Source organism: Labrus bergylta, chromosome 1 (genome assembly GCF_963930695.1).
Source record: "Labrus bergylta chromosome 1, fLabBer1.1, whole genome shotgun sequence".
Taxonomy (NCBI): domain Eukaryota; kingdom Metazoa; phylum Chordata; class Actinopteri; order Labriformes; family Labridae; genus Labrus; species Labrus bergylta.
The window spans coordinates 7,700,531-7,711,433 of record NC_089195.1 but is presented as its reverse complement, the minus strand read 5'-3'; the positions used below and the strand labels follow the sequence as shown (position 1 = coordinate 7,711,433).

Here is a 10,903-nt window from a genome sequence, read left to right as displayed (position 1 = left end):
AGATGAGCGGCTGCGGACCATTCAGCCTCACACAGCTCATCTCACTTCAGTCCTCAGCGAGAGGTGCGAGACTAAACTGTGAGAGTGATTTATATCGACGAAAACAAAACAAAACAAAAACAACTGAAAGTGAACCGGTACGGGAGCCTCCATGGTCAAAAGCTAGTTTGAGAAGTCTCATGCATAGTCGTACTTTTTTTAATTACGAGTATTTCATTATTTATCTTACTTGAGAGCTTTTGCTCCTCCGTTTTGTTTCTGTACCGGACACGGCCGCGCGGACTGTACCTGTGGGATGGCTCGTGCTGGGAGATGAGCAGCGCGTGGTGTTTGGGTGCTCGGGGCGCGAGAGGAGGTGTGCACGCTGAGGTAAGAGCTCGTTTTGTTTATTTGCTGTTTGTTAATGTGTCCATCACTAACCTTTACTTCTTTGAGAAGAGCAGCGTAATTGGCAACTTTTTGTTCATGCAATAAGTTGTTTCCGTTCTTTTTCCGCTTTTTTGAGGTGTTTTATGACATATGGATTGATGGTACCTTAGATTGTATGGATTTTGCAAAAGCGTCATGGTTTTTCTCTCTCTCCAATTTCTGTTTTTTTTTTATTTTTTATTTTTTTATGCAGATCTTGTGCAATTTTGATTAAGAGCCCTGTATGGTTTATTGTTTGTGGTGTTAATTGGTGCTGCTCTGCTTGCAAGTGTTTTTTTAAATTTATGTTATTGATGCTCTTTGGAGGCAGCTAAATGTGTTTCCTGGAGTTGGGTCCAAGACAAATTTCCCCAATGGGACATCAAAGTCTACCAAATTATATTATATCATGTCATGTATTTGTCTTTCTGTTTTTTTTTCATCTTGCAATGCCACAAATAAGCACATGAAGGCAGGCATTTTATTTTCTTGGTATACTTCATTGTTATATTATTGTCTCCAAATGAAAGGGCAGCATAAGGTGCAGATTGTGTGTTACAGTGTTTTTACAGATGGAAATCTGTGTTGGGTATTTCAATTCCAATACGATTGCTGAATCTTTAATTTGTGATCATGACGTTACAATTTGTTGTTTTTATCAGACACAGCAACAAATACGTCTCATCTCATCATCTCAACCCCGCCCCCCTCATTCCTAGAGTCGATATAACACTATATAACACTTATTTGTTTGCCCTTTGGCCTGGCCAACCGAGGGGCGTCCAAAACGGTCGTGTGGGGGTGCCTTCAAACTGCCTACCTTCTCTGGTCAAAACAAGAACAAACCATTCCAGAAACTTAGAAGGACACACTGGTTGCTGCATTGTTGTCAGAAAAGCCAGCAGATTTAATTCAGTAGATATCTTACATATTGCTCCTTTAAGTAACAGAGGGTCGGCTAAGTAGAACAGTATTGGCGTCATTGACTATTTGCAGTTTAAACACAGACCCAGGCTCTGTTTATGCAGCTCCAAGTAATGACAACACCCATACTAGGACTACCCAGCTTATACTGAACCATAGACGTAACGATTGCACAATATTTAATGATATAAATGTAATTGCACATGATAATAACGATAAGTGACATAGCACATAATAGTTTAAGTGCTGTGAAATTAATAGTGCACATGGTGACGAACATGTTAAAGCCCAATATGGACTTATTACGTTTCACATTCAAAACACAAAATTTCATATATAAAACGTAATATTGCGTTTGAAATCAAAGTAATCATTTAATATAATATTAAACATAACATATCTCAGTGTTAAAAGGTTGTACTCAAGATTCAAAGGACATTGTTGTGCATGCTATGGAAAGCAGTACTGCACAATATGTTCCGTGCATAAACCCCCTCATTTGGAAAGCATCTTCAGGCTGCAGACATTAACAGTGTTCTCTGCTGCTTCTCTTTCTGCTTCCATTCAACATCTGCAGAGGAGAATGATTGCAGGCCTCTGCAGCTGCAGCCACAGTCTGTGTAATATTCCTTCAGGGGCTGAATGAGGCCCTGCAGTCATCAGCAGTTAGTTTACAGTAGTCCACATAGGCCACCATGGACATATTAATGTTCCTGATGGGATTCATTATGTGCATGTAAGGGTCAACTCTCAGATAGCGATCTAAATTTAAAAACAGTCGGAATCTGGACACAAAAAAGACATCTGGCCCGATTTACTTAGAATGAATTGCGACCGCTAATCTAAAATTGTGCAACATTTGCTCCCTCTTATGTGCTCCGTCTCAATGTGCACAAAGCATATAGCGCTAATGATATTCAGGCACAAACACGCCCTTAAAGTCGTCCTGCTCCGTGCAGTGTGCTCTTGTTTTGCATCTGAATATGAGAGAAGCTATCTGCACCTTTACTCTGCATGGAGCGGAACTCTCATGCTGACGGAGCTCAGTTCTGTCCTCATGAAGATGATGAGCAAGGAGGGGAGGGGAAACTTTTTCATGACTGACTTGAAAGATGTAATATGAGATTCATGCCCCCTGAATGGGGCATGAAAGACAGTCCCTCCAGGAAGGCGCAATGTCGCGATCGCAACAATTAACACAAATTCAACCAATCCTCGTGAATTCTGGGTGACCTTGCAATTTTGTCCAATCACTGCAACCTTTCTGCTAATTTGACCAATCATAGCAGTCTCCCGCGAAAACTGCGAGCCATACGTCACCAAAGTTTGGTGACCATTGACCAAACTCACTTCCTTGTTTATATATGCAGATGCAGACATGTCCGACATAAACGTTGTACATTTACCTACAAAAATGACAGCTAAGGACCGTGCAAGGCAATTCCCTGATGCTCTGCATGGAAGCAGGGGGTAAAAACTTCTTTGCACCCCGTGCAACGTTGTGGTGGAACACAAACAAAAGTCATCGATCTACTGCAAAACTCACCATGAGAATGACTGAAACGCGCGGACAACATACGAGACAAATCGCCGTGACAGAGGCTTTTGCGTCCAGATCGATTGCAAGTGATGAAAGATGCGAGGCGAGTTAAATAAATAAGCATCGCTAAAGCTTGTCTGATTGTGAAACAAACGGCGTGTGTGTGCGTGTGTGCTTAAAATAGTTAGGAATAAAAAGTCGTAAAATGTTTAAAGTGGTTTAAAAGCTCGAGGCAAAATATTAATTGTGATGTGTAATGAAATCAGATGAAGAGTGTGAGTGTGTGTGAGAGAGAGACGTCACTGAGTGAGGCAGAGGGATATGTAACTTCACAAAGGTAATGGCTCTGCTCAGGTTAAAAATATAGGCATCACTCAGTAACATCCAAGTGTGTGTAAGAAAATAGTTTAAGGATAAAAAGTCTTAATTTTTTAACGTTAAAAAAATTGAGACTAGTGTTGCGATTTTCATTTGCTGCCGTAATTTAATTGCAAAAAAAAAACGAATTATTTTGAAAAACTGCCGTGAAATCAGGCATTTTCAGCAAAATCCTGGAGGGACTGCATAGAGCAACTCGGCAAAACAAAGAAAAACAAAATAAAAATGTGCATCCTCGCTGATACGTAACAGCTCCAGATCGTCTTCAGATGTGGATGAAATGTTGAGCAGCTGACAGCCCCTGACTGATTTAACCCCTGGTTATATTAAAGGGGACATATTAGGAAAAATCCACTTTTACAGTGTTTTTGAACATATATTTGGGTAACCTGAGTGTCAAACAAAATGTGAAATAAACCCATCCAGTCTTTTGTTTGTGGTCTGCACAAGTCTTACAACACAGAGAAAAATGCTCTGTTTCCAATCTGCTCTCCTTGTGATGTCACAGTGGAATTCTGGTCAACCCCCCCCCCCCCCCCCCCCCCCCAAATCTTTTGCGCAGGTCCACTGTTTTTATTCTCGCTAGCGAAGGAGTGATGTCCACCAGGAAAACTCAATGGGGCTCATTGCATTTAAAGAGACACACACACCAAAACGGAGCATTCTGAGAGAACTGGTTTATACAGGGTCACAAACCTCCTCTTGTGCTTGATTCATGTTATATTTTGACCAAAGCACAGCTCAGATGATTCATTTAGACCTCAGGGGACTGTTTGAAAAGGTGGAAAAGGGCTATAATATCCTCTTTAATAATAGTAATATTTAGACACTTCATTTAACACAGAAATACAAGAATCAACAGGCCCAGCCAAAATGGCCTGTATATGATAGTAATCTGTCCTTGACTTTTGGCGAGGTCGTCAAATTAAATAAACAGGCACATAAGGCACAAAATAAGGCACATAAGGGTAAAAAAATAAAAATGATTCTCTCTCAATCATGGATTCAGGTGATGCATCCAGTGTAGCTTTATTTATGCATTCTTCACGGCACTCTGCACCTCACTGACAGCTTTCTCCACAGAGAAGCTGACCTGGACTCTCATACTGGGCCATTTGAAAATTGTTTTCTACTTTAAAAGTGGATGAAACAGGTTGATAGGATTGGGCTTTGCTGCAGCCCGCCACCCTTTCTGCATTCGTCCTGACTTCAGGATTGCGCACTGGGACGCCTGCTTTGCACTTGTCCCTCTCTCAGGTGCTTGTGTTGGCTAACAATTTCTACAAAGGAGAGCCCATCCTCTCTTTCAGTGTCCGTTCCTACTGTGTTCTCTCAAAGAACAGCATGCTACCTTGTCCTGCCTGAGTGCTCCGTAGTTTTCCTCAGAAATCAGACCTTTCTTTTGTATTGGTTTGATGGGCAGATATTTGAATTTCCTGTGCAGGGCCAGCCGCTCCACATACAGCACAGCGACGGTTACAAAGGACAGGTATTGATTCCCAGTCGTTGGTCTTCAAACATGAGAGTGGGTGAAGCAAGCTAATGTGTTTTTTCTATTATCTTCTTCCTCCTGACACAATCACTATTATCAAACTCAAGGTCTTACTGGCATACTGGTTTTTAATGAACAAAAACAGTAACAGAATATTCTTTATAAACAAGCAAGTCTTGTTCAGCGAGGCTGTGGATGCCGCCTGTGAGGCTATTGATAGAGGACAGCAGTGGCTATGACCGGTAATCTTTTAATACATGAATCCCCCTTTACTCCTAGAAGTGTTTCTGCTCAATGAGAACCTTTTTAAAGATTTATTTTGGGCTTTTTGTACCTTTAATGGAGAGACAGGACAGTGGACAGAGCCGGAAACTGGGGAGAGAGAGAGAGAGTGGGGAATGACATGCGGGAAAAGGAGCCACAGGCCAGACTTGAACCCGGGCCGCCCACCTGGAGGACCGAAAGCCTCTGTACATGGGTAAGCGCACTAACCGCTGCGCCACCAGCGCCCCATGAGAACCTTTTCTAAGATTAATATGACACATGCTAATATGTTGAAACGGATTTCACACTTGTTTGTTTCTAAGAGGAATTCAAAGAAGAAGCCTAAGGAAAGCTTGACTTGCTGCTAAATTCCATTTTTACTCTCAGTCTTCTCTCGGCCTCGGACTGGACAGACCCTAGATTTGAAATCAAGACCACCACTGATGGGCTGTTTTTCCAAGTCATTACTAAAATTTACTTCCACTGTTGCATTGCTGTAGAAGTAAAACGGCCTTTTCTAAAAGAAAGAAAAACTTTAATTCATTTGTAGTTTGATCTTTATCCCCTGGTAGTTCGCAAAGTCTGGAGTCCTCTGCAGCAGATAAGCATTCTATCCTATAGTCATTCTAGCAGCTCTATTACACTCAACTCAAGCAGAGCAGTGCTTCAGTTAAATGCCAAAAATGACAGCACAAGGACATTCAGTCTCAAACACTGTAGACTTCACGGTGCTGTCATTTCTTGGACGTGGAGAAGGAGGCAATGAATGGAGCCAAGGACGATTAGGTGAAGGCAGATTGAAGCATGATGCATGAGGAGATCAGACGAGCACAACATGAAACAGTACCCTTGTCACAATACAGCAGCTTTAGACTTGGCATGTCCTTTTCAACTTTCTTTACTGACAGTTTTCAGCCATGTTTGTAGGCAGATGCAGCGATACATTGAGCTTAATACTTACAATAGTGTGGATCACGTGTGATGCTACTCAGCCAATCAAGTCTTTAAGTCAGAGCAGGCACTGCGAACATGAAACATGAGAAGTGTCTAAATGCACTTGCATACAGTGCAGTGTATTAACTCTCACCTTATTACAGAAAATTAACACTGGAAGCTTAATCATCAATTTATTAAATCATTTATCGTTTATTTACAGCAAGCTGACAAAGTGTTTTAAATTTTTTTTTAAACTAAAATAAAATGTAAAACACACAAATATAATCCAACGTCAACAGAAAATAATATGGGAAAAATGCAAAGAATATATCTGACAACGTATTGAAAGTGGGCCTAAAAGGCAAAATAATAAAGTTTTCTTTAGTCTAAGCTTGTTTGGCGTTGGCAAAGTAGAAAGTTTTCTCTATCGTCCTGTGCATTAACCAGCTAACGCTAACGTTATTTTAATGAACTTTTCATGCTTGTCAAGCTGGATAAAAAGTAAACAAGCACCAGCCGAGCAACCGGAGAGACTAATGTTACATTTTCTTACTTGAAAACGGAACAAACATGGGATTTTGTAGTGACTTACTCTGCTGTCGAGCTCCCTTCCTAGTCAGCGATGACTCCGACATGTTTACTTTTCAGGTGCTGCATCATCACTGTGGTGGGGGACACACAAACACTTGAAGGAATCTTAGTGTTCATGGGTTACTTTTAATGACAGCTGTCCTTTTCTATCGGAAAGGTATCCTTAAATGACTTCTTTTCCTGATTTCTGACTCGTATCTCTACAATAAAGGCACAAAAAGCCCAAAAATAAATCTTTATTGAACTCCCACTGAGTCTCATTTGCAGAGCTCATTTAATACAACATGAACTGACCATAGTGTAGAACCACAAAGTGAGCTCTGAGGATGACAATTATAATGAATGAATAATGTGGAGAATAAAAACAAAAACGCTTAAAATGTTTGAACTCATTAGGAAGGCCATAGAGGAAAGACTTCAGCTGTGCTTTGAATGAATGAGTTGAGTTGGCACAGTTGATGAGAGGAGGCAGTGGGCTTCAGATATTATATATATTCACCACAAGCGTGTGGTGGGATTACTGACATCTTCATCACTAGCATAGAATTTGATTTGGACCAAGGTAGAAGAAGGGAGCTGAATAAACATTTGTTCACGCTAATAATAAACACATTAACACAAGTGTCAGCCAGGAAATTGTCTCTAGCGGTGCTGTTGTTGTTAACCTGGAAATGTAATTTAAACTTAAATTGCCTCACCTCTAGACCTAGCCTCTTGTTTAAACGAATCAATAAACAGATGAATTGTACTAGCACGAAGAGGGTTTTTCTGCTCCCTTTGATGAACTCCTGTCTCTCCTCGTGCAGCTTCAAGCACATCAACCCAGGGACTGCGTTCAGCCCATGTTTACATTCTTCATGTTTACATCATGTAATCTCACAGGACATTCAGACTGCCAGCATAAAGTGGTTTTCACTGGACAGCCTGCATCTGAAATCTTCCTGAGTTTTGTATTCAAACCGTAAACTGTAAATATGAATGAAGCCTGAGTGACGCCAGCCATCTGTTCCTGCAGGGGGCTTCGGAGGATCATCGGCAGCAGCAGTCATGTTGGAAATTCTGTCTCAGCCTAACTTTCAGTCAACCTAACGACAGGCTGAGATCTGGAAGTTAGGCGGGTTTTAAGCCTCTTGATGAACCGTTACATCGCTCCCACCTGTCAATGATGTCAGCTCCGCATGTAACTATGGATAAGATGTATCGTTTTCATAATCGAAACGGAGCTGTGATTAAAATATTCAACGATACAGTATAGTATCGCAATATTTTGTGTGGCGATATTATATCGTCTCATGGCGGGGAAGTATCGATAATTTTGATATGATACAGTGTTTCCCCTAGGTTGACTATCCTATCTCTACAATAAAGGCACAAAAAGCCCAAAAATAAATCTTAAAAAAAAAAAAAAATGCAGAAAAATTGCAGGATTTCGCACTTCCTCATTGGCTTCAAGACTGAATGGTTGCTGCTGGATTCAAACATGTCCCTCACAGAGTGATGTTTTCCCTGTCGTACAGGAAGGGGGGGAAGGTGAGGTTAGTTGAGTTAATGAAAGTTTTTGACTTTATTTGATTGCTACATGTTATTGGACCTATTTACAGCATCAACCAATGAGTGGAAAAGAACATGCTGGGGAGCAGAAAAAGAGTACGAGACTGATTTATAACGTGCGTGACGTTCAGTCGAGCACCGGATGCTCGATAGATGTCATCAAAACTGCCAGCTTGCAATCGATTAATTTTCCTGAATATTTCCTACTTTGACACCATGAACCTGTTCCCCCATTGGAAACAATATGACCCGAACATACCGAAGGAAATACATGTCCAAATGTCATAAACGAGTGTTAGTGTGGACCATATTGTAAATAATATAAACTGTTTATGCATGGTGTGGACCCCAGCGGGCCAGTGAGTGTTACTCCCCAGTAACAAACTGTCATATTAGCGTTTTCCAGCTCCGTGCACTGAGCTTATGATGGTGAAATGTCTCTGTTTAATTATAACTTGTCATGATCTGACAATAAAATATAATTAAACCATTGATAATTGACTGGTTTCTTCAACTTTCACTCAGGAGCAGAAATCAACTTTTAAATTTGAAAGATATGATGATTGACAATCATCGTGATAATTATGGCTATCGACTGATAGAACATTTTTTATTGTGATAACATTTTTTGTCATATCGCCCAGGCCTAAGGCCAACACATATGTACAAACTTTATCCACATGTGTGGAGATAGTCAATACCCCTCCTAATGCACGATGGTTACAGGAGTGTTTTTTGTTATCTGGGTGAGCGCTCACTGGCTTGTAACAGGGAGGAAGCTTTTATTTAAATGGTATAAGTTGTATGACATCTGTAAAGACTAGACTGCACAATAAATTGGAAAAAGTGTCCCCTCCCCATCCAGCTCACCCTCCACATGTTGACTGAACTGAGCTCCACATGTTGACTGAACTGAGCTTCATCAGGATGAAAACACACAGTGCCGCTCTGTGCCACAGGACACGAGCTGCCGGCTCAACTTCACAATCAGCTGCAAAACTAGAGCAAACAGCACAGCAGAATAACTTCATGTATTGTTTTGCTCTGGGATATTATAAGCGTAATATGCTTTGTAAATTCAACCTAGAGACAAAGCAGATGTGATGCCATTGGTGCACAATTCACAGAGCTATCAGTGTCAAATCCATTCTTAGTGAATCGGGCCGGTGAGTCCTGGAGTGTAATTATAATTTATGAATGAAAGCTGAGACATCACAGACTATCTCTAACTTGTGTGATGTATCTGTGCATACACAGTACACTACAGTCAGTGCAACCTATACCGGAGCACAATCACACTCCTCTCTCTCAAAAGATCTAGAAAACACAGGATGAAAAAAAAACGGCACTACAGGGACGAAAAAAGGGAAATATTATTTATTACCCTTTCTTTACTGAGTCTGTTGCATTAAATAAAAAGTAATTCAAGGACAGATTGGCCAAACTAAACATCCAATGCTTAAGCACAAATGTCCTGTGTGTTCTCGACCAACAATAAAAAAAACCACGTGAACACAACACTGGTCATGTTTAATACTGCATGTATGATGCTAATCGGAGGGTTTCTGTGTCCTGTGGCGGCTTCAAAGTTTCAGGCTGTTAACACGTTGAGAAAGACTATACGCTTTATGTATATGTCAGTGCAGCATATATTATGTATATTTTCTTTTGTAGACTTCCATTTGATCCCTCTATTATTTATTCATTGGGGTTGACTGTGGTACACTGAGTGATTACGCAAGGAACGCCACATTACTCACTCTCTCCTGCAGACTTCTAACACACTCACACGCACACGCACACACACGTGCATGAACATACAGTCGAAGGGCTCCCATTTATTCTCTGGCTGCTGCAAAAACAGTTCAACACTTCATCAACCAGAACGTGATCATTAGGGCAGTAGAACAAAACGTAATTCTGGTCATTCTAACCTCTAAAAGATTTTTTGCAATTAATTTGAATGACTAATAGATAATCTATAATAATAAGGGAATATGTTATTTGAGGGAAGTATAGTCCCATTAGGAATTAATGAGTAAAGATATTAGTATTTAAGATTAGTAGGTATACCAAATAAAAAATAAAAAATCACTAAAAATACGGTCAATTTAAATTGATGAGACAACATTTTTTATTGCAATACTCTTTTGACCAGCAGAGGGCGGTGGTAGAAACAAGGCGAGCACATAACTGACCAGAGAAAAACATTGTGCAGATAGAGACTGATGAACTACACAAAAAGCACAACAAACATGATGCAGCGCGTAAAACAGTGCTACGTAAAGAAGCCCCACACAATAAAACATATGAATAAGAGTCAAAGATATATACGTGAAACGTTGTTTTTAAGGGTTTAGAATGACTATTTGATTTGGGATTTGATTTTGATTTAGTTTAAGTTATATCTTAATACAATGTTTTAAGTGTCACTTTTTTTTAAGTGTCAAGTAAAATTATACATTATAAACCTCAAAATAAAAAGTATTGCTTATAATTTTAAAGAATATTAATAAAAATGATTAATAAAAAGTGGTTTGTTTTCAAAGGTGACAAAAAACAGTTTGGTTGGTCATTTATGATTGTGTGTGTGTGTGTGTGTGTGTGTGTGTGTGTGTGTGTGTGTGTGTGTGTGTGTGTGTGTGTGTGTGTGTGTGTGTGTGTGTCTATGCGTGCATGCTGAGAGAAGGTCTGCTCTATAAACACAACTGTTTATTTAATCAACATTGACCCAGACTGGTTTGTGACGCATGCTGTGGTCACACATGCGCGCACACACACACACACACACACACACACACACACACACACACACACAC

At 40.3% G+C, this 10,903-nt stretch overlaps 1 protein-coding gene across 1 annotated transcript in view; it reads left to right on the top strand.

Moving 5' to 3' along the window:
• The window catches only part of gcgrb (glucagon receptor b), a 68,577-nt gene continuing 57,674 nt past the window's right edge, over nt 1-10,903 (top strand). The window contains exon 1 of the mRNA XM_065952723.1: nt 1-369. The gene's annotated coding sequence lies outside the window, so the exon portion shown is untranslated. The remainder of the gene's footprint in view (nt 370-10,903) is intronic.